The 12097-nt window shown below is 42.3% G+C and overlaps 1 protein-coding gene across 1 annotated transcript in view; it reads left to right on the top strand.

The window, feature by feature from the left end:
- The window catches only part of LOC114553062 (NACHT, LRR and PYD domains-containing protein 3-like), a 256918-nt gene that overhangs the window by 190129 nt on the left and 54692 nt on the right, over positions 1–12097 (top strand). The window lies entirely within an intron of this gene.

Below are 12097 nucleotides of genomic sequence, written 5' to 3'. Positions count from 1 at the left end.
TCAAGACATCCGACAGTGTGTGTGTTGGGGGAACTTCCAATGATAATGGAGTCGAGGAACTCTTCACTTGCCTTGATCTGGTGGAGAGTCGATATTCTGGCTTCAAGTTCCACTATCTTCTGGCTGAACAGGAGGCACGAGTCACAGCCAGGTGAACAGCTGAGGGGGGGCATCGTGTAGCTTGCTAGTTTAGCTAGAAGCAACGTTGATGGAGGCCTTCTCCTAAAACCTAAAAACCTTCACAAGTCGAAATACAATGCAGGTGCTCCTGCTTGTATTAGCAAGCTGTGGATAGCCCGTTACTGCTACCAAAATATAGAATAGATTTCCAAGGAGGCAAAATCCTGAGTGGTCCGCTTTAACTCCCGCTAGCAGGCAGGCTAACTAGCCGTTAGCACAACAAATACCTAGACGTTAGCTAACGGAGCGGAGGAAAGTTTTGCAAACAACGGAAAAACTGCGGCCGGACAGGTCCGGTTAAAATACAGCTAAAACGGTGTAAATAGTGACTGTATTTCGTTGTGGAGGACTTAAAATCGCAAGACGTTAAGCGTTAAGCGTCTGCCGTTGTCTACAACATGAAACAGGAAGTCAGGCGGATCTGCTGTCCCCTCTCCTAGGAGAACTACCAGCTTCTTTTCTGGTGTTAACTTTGGAAAGTTTTATTTTTTGGGCTATTTTACCAAGGTGTAAATATCTTAGTGAAGATAGTTTTTCCCAGTCAAGGAGAAAGAGTATCTCTGTCTGACCCAGTTGGTGGTCACTAAGCCTGTCTCTCTCTCTCTGACCTGTCTGTCACTGGTCACTGAGCCTGTATTTAGTCAGGATCTGTCTCTTCTTTGTATCTCTGACAGTGTGCAGATACTACGTCAAATAATTTAGTCTACTTTGCTTTCTCCAATGTTCTAAATATTGGTCTTTTGAATGATTCATAATTAGCCTGTTAAGATTTGGCTGAAATGTCATGGTTCTTGAATTAAAAGTGGTACAGCTCCCATATACTTTGACACTCTGGGGTGTGCCTGACATCATTGGAAAGGTAACACTTTAAAAAATGTTGTCAGTGTCAGGGTGATTCTAGGCCTTACTGACACAGTAACACAAAGTTACAGAGGCTAGAATGGAGGTTTTGTATTTCCGTCCAAGTCATAAATCTGTAAAATGATCAAAATAAAATACTGTAAACACATCTGGTGATATACAGATACACCCAGGCCCAGGTCTCAGGTTATTATAGAAAACATCCAGATGCCAAAAGACTCAACAATTGATTTTATATGAATTTATTTCTACAGAAATGTCTGTCCGTTTTTCTTATTTCAATTTGAAAAGTGCAAAGAAAAAAGGCAATAAAGTACATAATAAAACACTTCTCAAATACACAAACACACCCACATCAATCACACACATACTTAAAATACATGGGTTTCTCAGCAACGTTATCACCGCTTGCGCACGCAACCGGGGGACAGAAAGAAGACGTGTTGTGTAGCTAGCTAGTAGTAGCGGCATAGCGTAAGTCAAAATGCCAAGGAGTTGTTGCGTGGTTAATTGTACAAACAGAGCCCGTGATGGGTGCCTGATGTTTAACATACCTAGGGGGAAGCATGCCTTTGCCAAAAACTGGCGGAGGTTATGGCTTCAAGCCATAAGAGGGGAAGATTGGGGTCATATGCAAGAGTCAGGCTCCCATTTAATCAGAAAAGTTGCAGCTTGTTGTTGTTCAGCTCAGTGATATCAGATCAGGGGTGTGGTACTCGAGTCTGGACCATAGACAATTAAAGGTCCAGATTCAAGATAAGTTTAGACTGCTAGCTAAAGCTACGTCGATGTTTTGGTAACGTTAGCGCAACAGCGTTAGCCTAGCCTACTAGGTAAATATTACGACTGCCTTCGGAGTTTACTATATCTGCGTCCATGTTGCCAAGATAAGACCTGTGGCGTTAGTGCTCCTTTTTACATAACTTTATTGACTGAAATATTAAGCTTCGCTCCTCTGAGATGGGTGGGTTTTTGTTACGTTACATACACAGCTAACTGGCTATAGTTAGCCTACATTAGCTAGCGGACATTAGCTAACGTTGCCAAGACAGTGGCAGTAGAGCTTCGTCGAGCTAACCAAGACAGTGTTGTCGCCCTCTCGCCCACAATCAACCTCTGCTGCTAAAAACAATCAACCTGCAGTGATGTTTTGAAACAAACATATCGTACCTTTTCCCAGAAATCCTGGCCATTATTTTAAGGCATAAACCAACCATAAGGGTACACTCAGGAGTAACCCTGCTGCTAACACGGGCTATTACATTAGCCTAAAATGATCATTATAGCCATACATATATATCACAGTAACACTGCAAAATTAAAAACCGACAAATGATTAAATTGCAATCGGTCAAAAACGTTAGCTTTGTAAGACCATAGAGTATGTGCTATATAAATGCCATGACGAAAAAGTGTAAATATACGCAATGTATGTCGAAAGTCTAGCCGCGATGTTTCCCCATTGGAATGAATGGCAAACAGAGCTATAGCTAGCTTCCTCGTAACGAGACCTCTCCAGCTCACAAACATTTATTAAATTGTAATCGGTCAAAAACGTTAGCTTTGTAAGACCATAGAGTATGTGCTATATAAATGCTATGATGAAATTCAAAGTGTAAATATACGCAATGTATGTCGAAAGTCTAGCCGCGATGTTTCCCCATTGGAATGAATGGCAAACAGAGCTATAGCTAGCTTCCTCGTAACGAGACCTCTCCAGCTCACAAAAAATGATTTAAATTGTAATCGGTCAAAAACGTTAGCTTTGTAAGACCATAGAGTATGTGTTCTATAAATGCCATGACGAAATGAAGGGACTAAGACAATGTGCACTGAGACAAAAATGTGTTTGCATTATCGGACCAGCTCACCAATCTGACTTTCTGCCCCTGGTATGCGCACACACCCTGTAATGTTTGTAAACAGGAAACCCGTCTATAACTATATATAGAAATATATAGAAATAAGTCATTACAAATTCCATAGGCTGTGATATTCTGATGATAGGCCCAGTTTTTGCTTTGACAGAGCTCCAGCCAACACAGGGTTAAAATGTCATGCCCATATTGCATATCAATCGAATTGTCTGCTCATTGGCTAAAAGATAGATGGGTCTTATTGCATTTAAATCTAAGTGGTCCGAGAAAATGTTGATCGTCTCAACGTGGTCCCTGACATGTTGTCATCGGCTTGTCCGCTTCCATTGGCCATATCAGAGGCAAACCTAACGGATTGGCTTATATGAGGTACCAATCGAAAGCTTAGAAGCTAGGGAATATGATGACGCCCACATTGATAATGTAGCAAACTGGGCAGAGAAGCTAGCGGTGATAACAAGTGCGGAAATGGAAAACTGTTTTGCGTTTTTCCGTTGTGATTCGGCCAGAAACTTCAACATTTTGAGGCGATCAGATCGTTTTGGAATATAAAGCTTGGATATTACATTTCCTTGGACTCTTGTGGATTTATGAAAATCAAGTTTTGGGCAAAATACCACTTTGTTGCTGAGAGGACAACGAAAACAGGTATGAATGCACTCTTGACACCTGCGCAGATTACGGCTGAATTGTTTTATTTTCTGTTACTTTGTAACAGTTGTGTAACTGCTATAAATCATCTTATGCTTTGTATGTGGGCATACATTAATCATTAGAGGCTAAGCTTTCAATTGGTGTGTCGCATGGCTGTATATTGTGAAGATTTAATCCTTTAAAGTTATAAAAACGCGAATGAGTGGAAGTTTTATCAAGGTTACAGCGACGGTAAACGGGACAGTAATCCTTCAGAGGATAGTTTTGTTCTGTTGTGTTGTTATGAACCAGCTGACTGAGGGGACTGTTTCTGGTTAGTTAGCTTCTCCATCAGCTGACTGAGGGGGCTGTTTCTGGTTAGTTAGCTCCACCATCAGCTGACTGAGGGGGCTGTTTCTGGTTAGTTAGCTTCTCCATCAGCTGAGTGAGGGGGCTGTTTCTGGTTAGTTAACTTCACCATCAGCTGACTGAGGGGACTGTTTTGTGGGAAAAGTAAGCTTGAGGCAGCAGCAAGTATGGCCATCTCGATATTCAATGAAGGTGCCTCTGCCACGGTGTCTGTTATGGAGAAGTTGTGATGGTGATGGTCAATTCACTGAGAGAAACTGATCTCAAGATCTCGAAAGCTGAGGCCGTCCCACAACTGCCAGTGTGAAACATAGGCGCAAGAGTCTAAACACAGCTAAAATACATATATCGTGCTGGAATGGACAATTAGACTTTAAAAAAGCTGTGACATCTACTGTTGGTCTTGTTCTGTGTCCATACAACTGTCTAGTGTGGGTTTTGTTATATATTTATTCAAAGATATGGCAAAAATCGATCATCTGACTGAGGGGTCTGTTTCTGGTTAGTTAGTTAGCTGAAAAAATAATTGTGCACCTGGTTTTATCATAAACACATAGAGATAATGCCTAATTAGCATAACTAAACAGACACATTTTAAAAACTTGTAATGCATTTTGTGTAAGTAATCAACAGGAAGTTTCATGATGATATTTATTATTTTAAACTTTACCCTATTCATCTGTAGCCTTAACACTGATAATTACTTTTTGCTGCTGAAATCATTCCTCGTGAGGACAAGGAAGTGGGCGGTAACTAACCATATTTGGAATATGTGTGTGTGAAGCAATGGGTGCAATACCACTCTCAAAGTACAGGGGTGCTAGTGAGCACACCTCACACACACACACACTGACTGAAAAACGTGTTTTATGGGCCAATGCTAAAAATCACTCAGGCTACTTCAGAATGACTTCAGCATTCATTTAAAAGGGTTTCTCTTATGGGGACCTCATCTTTGGTCCCCATACCACAAGAGGTCCCCATAACGTGACTGTGTAAACATATTAATGTCCCCAAAAAGTGTTGAATACCACAACACACATACATACACACACACACACACACACACACACAGACACAGATACACACACACACACACACACACACACACACACACACACACACACACACACACACACACACACACACACACACACACACACACACAGACACACACACAGCCAGGTGCACTCCTCAGGATGTTTTTTTGCTACCTTTCTTTCACTATTATTTCCTATTATCTTATACCTTGGGCCATCACAAGTTGATAACGACCACCCCCAACTCAGCCCCGTTTGGTCTCAGGGACCAAAAAACACCCTTTTTGGAAAAAGCTTTTGGCAGAATTATGTAATTGTGAATATTAAGGTACTGCAACTACATAAATAGTCATATAAGCCTAATATTTTACATGGTGTATCCTGACACATAGGGAAGCTAGCAGAAAAAGATTCTGGGGATTGCTGCCTTTTGCTGTCAAATATCACCTCAACATACCCCAAAAGACAAAAAAAAAAATGTCTGTCCGCCTGACAAAGTGTCATCAAAAGTGATCATTTTCAAGCATTTTATTATAGATATCAATGCCTCAAATGTACATGAATAACTTCCCAAGTTTATAAGCTTCAATTTAAGTCCAAGATGACCTTTTAGCTAGGAGATTAAAGCTGGTATAATATTCTCCACTGGACCTCAAATCAGAGAAAACAGAACTTCCAAGCATTACCACTCAACATGGGATTAAGGATATTTTTAGCATATGAACAATATCTTTTTTTTTTTTTTTTTTTTTTTTTAAGACTATTTTTGGGCATTTCTGCTTTTAATGAAAGATGGAGAGCGAGGAGAAGACATGCAGGACATCGTCCCAAGTCGGACTCGACCAAATGTGAGATTTATTAACGTCCACAAAGTCCTTGCAACACAAGGAAGATGACTCTAGTGTGCAGTCTGTTATCAAAAAGGCCAACCTTCAACTGAGTAAACATTAGTAACCTGTACAGGTAAACATTCTTTACAGCCAAATGGCAAAACTAAAATACAGCTCAAACATAAAATAGAAAACATTTCTTTGGTTCATAGATCTTTTTGCTGCTTATCCATGCTGTACTTTGATGACTGGTCATGTTAGTGTATTGTATTAGTGTAGAATATAAACTCTCAATCATCATTTTCCTCCTCTTCCTCATCTTCACTGAATAAACTTTGAATTCTGATTAAGTCTTTATCGGACGGACCTTCCCTTTGCCTTTGAATGCTTAAGTGCAGTCAGCAACGCATGCAAGGCCAGAAGAGAGCTGAAATGTGTTCCTGTGAATAATCTCCAGCCAGCTGGTTGATGTTGATTAGTCTATCTCCCATGTCAGAGTTGATGCTGACAGTTGATGACTTGGCATAATACAGGAGGATGAAGAAAATGACTCTAACTGTTCTGATGTGAGGCATTTAGTTTGGATATACTGCATGTAAATGATCACCCTCACATCTGTTTCTTCATGTTTTGAACAGATCTCTGGTAGAAGTTCTTTTGACATTACTCCAGCATTGCATTCAAAAACGGCTCTGGCATTTGCAACACACCGGCCCTATTTTGTTCAACAACCTAGCTTGGAAATTAGTAACTCTGCCTTTCGAGTTAATCTTTCCACCCATGCATAAAATAACTTTATCAGTAGTGGCCCATAGGGGTCAATAGGGGGTGCAGCCCTTCTGGCATTTGCCCAAATTCCAGATGGCCAGTGTTTCACTGCTTGAAAGCTTGACCAGCCTCTATGAAAATGACAGGCCTTCGGATGATGTCTTCCATCATATCACGAGTGCTCCAGTGATCCAGAAGTAAATGAATGAGTGCTTTCTTGTTTTCATCATTTGGGAGAAAACCATTCCAGTCAGTGGGTCGATGAACATTCAGCCCATTAACGATAAAACATTCACCACAACCTCTGTGATCTCACTCAGCTGATTTCAGCTGATTCGCAATTTTTCAAGTTCCCATAATTTCATCGCATACAATTCCTTATCCCTCATATTCCATCACATTTTTTAAGAAAACTTGCCGCATAATCAAGGATTTTTGCCCGCAACAATCACAAAAAAGCATTTTTCTGGAAGGACTGATTATGTCAGAGATGCTAATTTGTGACTTAAGTTCTTGTGATTTGATGAAGATCTGAAATATAAACCCACTTGTGGCCTTGTACTGGATCCCTTTCTGGTTTGACGCCACAAGCTTCCTTTTTTAGGTGTGGTAGACGACATTGTCTTGAATCAGTTCCTTTTGATGGGTTCAAAGAAAAGGACCTTTTTAGTTTGAAGTCGATCACGGATGACCTTCTTTTTTGAGTTTTGTCATTTTTCAGGGCATTCGCACATCATAGCGCACACGCTTCTGGCATAGCTGCTCCTGAACTCAAACTTGTCAAGGGCTGAGAAGTCTCAAGCTGAAATGGGTTGATAAAACTCTGAAAAGCTTGTACTGTTTGATGCACTTGCTTCTCAGACCGAGTGATTTCACGTTGTCTGAGATCTCATTGTTGCTTCTCTGTATGTTCGCCTTGGCAACTTTTCATTTCCCACATGGCTTTTTACAAACTCTCCTTTGGCATGGGCAGTCAGGATATGACTTTGGCTCGCTTCATAATTACTGGTTAATCCACAGATCCCAGCAGAATATGTCCCAGACCCTGAGTTTGACTTGAATCAATCTAGAAGTAGACTGGGGTGCCTTATATGTAGAAAATATAGGACACCAATCTCCCAATAGAATCAAAATCTTTCTATAACCAGAAAAATAGATCAAGTTACCTCCAAATTGTCTTTGCTGAATAACTTCAGGATGTGACATAAAGGGTTAGGTTGGTTAGTGCATGATGTAGTCTACGTGATACGCAGGTATACGCAGTATACCCACTAAGAAATCTCCAGGATCTCCAGATACCCGTGCACTTAAAAATCTGCAATGATACGCAACAACATAGTTTTTGTGACAGAACTTTACTCACTTCAGATATTTGTATTCACAAATCTGGGGTTGAGTAATGTGACAGCAAACTAAACTACTGCAGAACATACAGAGAGACTTCTCTCATCTTTTACTGACCTGCTCCTCTCTGAGGGCAGTGTGCAGTGTGTAGTGTGTAGTGTGTGGTGTGTGTGTACGTGGTCGCGTGGTCGTCAGGTGTGGTCGTGGTGCGTGGTCGTGGTCGTGGTGTGTGGTGCGTGGTGCGTGGTCGTGGTCGTGGTCGCGTGGTCGCGGTCTTGGCAGTCATGGCAGTCGCGTGGTGTGCAGTGTGTAGTGTGCAGTGTGCGGTGTGTGGTGTGTGGTCGTGGTCCGTGGTGCGCGGTGTGGTGTGGTGTGTGGTGTGTGGTGTGCAGTGTGCGGTGTGGTGTGGTGTGTAGTGTGCAGTGTGTGGTGTGTGGTGTGCAGTGTGCGGTGTGTGTGGTGTGTGGGGTGTAGGGTGTAGTGTGCGAATAGCGGTGTAGCAGTGTGTGGTGTGCAGTGTGCAGTGTGTAGTGTGTAGTGCGTGGTCGTGGTGCGTGGTCGTGGTGTGTGGTGTGTGGTGTGTGTGTGTGTGTGTGTGTGTGTGTGTGTGGCGTATTCTGAGCGTTGGTCCTGTGTGTGTGTGTGTCTCTGTGTGTGTATGTGTATGTATGTGTATGTGTATGTGTGTGTGTGTGTCTCTACAACAGCTTCTTTCTGGTTCTTATTGACTCTAAAAAGTCTCCTTTAGTGTTTCCAGTGACGTGATTGGTCTCCACTATTAGAAGGTCCTATGGTTCTGTGACCCGTGGGAGGAAACTAAAAAGCGACTCTAAGCGGGACCCTAACCGGGTCTCCTGGTCTAACCCGGGTCTCCTGGTCTAACCCGGGTCTCCTGGTCTAACCTGGGTCTCCTGGTCTAACCCTGGTCTCCTGCTCTAACCCGGGTTTCCTGGTCTAACCAGGGTCTCCTGGTCTAACCGGTCTCCTGGGTAAAGTCCTGAGTCTGACCCATCCCCCCCAACCACCCTCCTTACATACTACTCTCTAAATCCCATCTACCTGCTGCTCCCCGGGGCCTTACACACACACACTGAAGGCCTTTTAGGTCCATCAGGCTGACAGACACTGTCCTAACCTCCTGATTTTAGGAGGTCAGAATGAGAAGGGGCTGGTGCAGCAGGTAGTGTCGGTCCTTGTCTTCACTGACAGGACTGATGTGGAGACAACATGACTCAGCTCTTTTATTCTCTCACTAAATCTACTAATATGGAACAGCATCACTATGAGCTGGCTCTCCTCCAACAGGAACTAGTGGAGCTTCTTTATGATGCAACTTTGGGTTCATATTCAACACCATGTTATTAGTAGAGTCAATCCTAATCAGGACCCTCTACTAATAGAGGAGGTGGAGAACACACTCTCAGCTATCAGTCTGATGTCTAAACTCCTGCATTCAGATATATTAGTATGCATGAATTTAAGTTCCTAAATGTTGTAGCTTTCCCCAGAATGAAGTGGTAGCTCGATGCTCTTCTACATCTCCTCGTCTTAATCCACATTAAAACATCCACAGGACCACCACGGTGAAAGGTTAACTATTTACTTTAATACACAAGAACACATAGACCTCTGAACTACATTCAGACACAGCATCTCTGAGCTGGTGATGACGTCATAGCGCCCTCATTGATGATGTCATGGCTCTGGTGATGACGTCATGGCGCCCTCTGGTGATGACGTCATGGCGCCCTCTGGTGATGACGTCATGGGCGCCCTCTGGTGATGACGTCATGGCGCCCTCTGGTGATGACGTCCTTGGCGCCCTCTGGTGGTGATGACGTCATGGCGCCCTCTGGTGACATCAGCAGGAACTACAAGCAGAGCTCCACCAATCATATTCACACATTAAAACATGTTTACACATTTTATTAGTTTCATTTCTATGTTCTTATCTCACACACTCACCACACTTTATACATTACATGTTATTACATGTTATGTATTTATTTGGTAATACTTAATAAACACTTTCTTTAACACCATAAAATATTTACTTCAGCAAAAAGCAGTGTGGCTGATGCAGAAGCCAGTGGGGGTTGGGGTCCTGGATGTAAGCTGGGGCTGATCCATTCATGGCCCTGTATGTAAGTACTAGTGTACTGTATGTGAGTACTAGTGTACTGTATGTAAGTACTAGTGTACTGTATGTAAGTACTAGTGTACTGTGTGGGAAACTAGTGTGCTGTATGGTATGAGAGTACTAGTGTACTGTATGAGAGTACTAGTGTGCTGTATGAGGAGTACTGGTATACTGCATGAGAGTACTGGTGTACTGTATGAGAGCACTAGTATACTGTGTGAGAGTACCAGTGTACTGGTGAGTACTAGTGTACTGTGAGAGTACTAGTATACTGTAGGAGAGTACTAGTGTGCTGTATGAGGACTGGTATACTGTATGAGTACTAGTGTACTGTATGAGAGTACTAGTGTACTGTATGAGGGTGTACTAGTGTGCTGTGTGAGAGTACTAGTATGCCTTCATGAGAGTACTGGTATACTGTATGAGAGTACTAGTGTGCTGTGAGAGAGTACTAGTATACTGTGGGAGTACTAGTGTACTGCATGAGGGTACTAGTATACTGTGTGAGAGTACTAGTGTACTGTAAGAGGGTACTGGTATACTGTGTGAGAGCAATGGTGGCACTGTATGGGGTACTGAGTGTACTGTATGAGAGAACTAGTATGCTGTATGAGAGGACTAGTGTGGTACTGTATGAGAGTACTAGTGTACTGTGTGGGAGACTGGTGTACTGTATGAAATTACTGGTATACTGTGGCAAGAGTACTAGTGTACTGTATGATAGGTACTAGTGTACTGTGTAGGGAGTACCAGCGGTGTACTGTGTGATAGTACTGGTATGCTGTGTGGGAGAGTACTGGTGTGCTGTATGATAGTACTAGTGTACTGTATGAGAGGAGGACTAGTGTACTGTGTGAGAGGAGGACTAGTGTACTGTGTATGAGAGGACTAGTGTGCTGTATGAGAGTTCTAGTGTACTGTATGAGAGGACTAGTATACTGTATGATAGGACTAGTGTACTGTAAAGGGAGTACTAATAGTATACTGTAAGGAGAGGACTAGTGTACTGTGTGAGAGGACTAGTGTACTGTGTGGAGGTAATAGTGTGCTGTATGTGAGGACTGGTGTACTGTGTATGAGAGTACTAGTATACTGTGTGAGGGGACTAGTGTACTGGCATGAGTACTGGTATGCTGTGTGATGAGGACTAGTGTACTGTATGAGAGTACTAGTATACTGTATGATAGGACTAGTGTACTGTGGAGTACTAGTGTACTGTATGAGAGTATAGTGTACTGTATGTGAGGACTAGTGTACTGTAGATAGAGTACTGGTGTACTGTATGAGAGGACTAGTGTACTGTATGATAGTACTAGTGTACTGTATGAGAGTACTAGTACTGTATGAGAGTACTGGTATACTGTATGAGAGTACTAGTCTAGACAGAGCAGTATTTTTTTTAGTATGATTTTACATCTTCCACTCTGCCCGGCCACACCAATAGAGTCTGAGTATTGCTCAGTCAAGCTTGACCCAGAACCATCTGTCTCTATGCTTGTCATCATCAGACTATTTTCATTCAAAACCTGCTCACAATGGAGTTCAAAAAAGTACTTCAAAAAGAAAGCAAATCATACAGGTGTACTATTAACAAACTAACTAACAGTGGTAATGTGGTCCAAGAAGACGAATGGAGACATCGTTTAGTAAGTAAAGATTCCTTTGGAATCTAAAAAAAGAAAGCAACAGGTTAACATTGAATGTAACTTGTAACAAAGTGTAAATTAAATAGTAAACAAATTCGTTTTGTCATTAAAGTAGGCCTAATAGTTTGTTTTATTTCATTTGTGTCGTCCGTGAATTTGTATTTGATAGAGCGAGAGGAGCAGCAGCAACAAGAGAAATCGGTTGAGGAATTCAAAAGTTTCTTCACTGCACGCAAAGGCCCAACCATAACAAGGGAGAAAGAGAGCTGGATGTAGCATTTTTAAAATGATTTACATGGACTATGAACCGCTGAATAAAGGAGAACGCTGGGATGCAACACTTCGCCAGCGCATCAACCGGCTACACCTACAACACCGCACGGGACACGCTCATGCCACATGCTCGGAA

This window comes from Perca flavescens, chromosome 3 (genome assembly GCF_004354835.1).
Source record: "Perca flavescens isolate YP-PL-M2 chromosome 3, PFLA_1.0, whole genome shotgun sequence".
Classification (NCBI taxonomy): Eukaryota; Metazoa; Chordata; class Actinopteri; order Perciformes; family Percidae; genus Perca; species Perca flavescens.
This window is presented reverse-complemented; position numbering and strand designations above follow the sequence as displayed.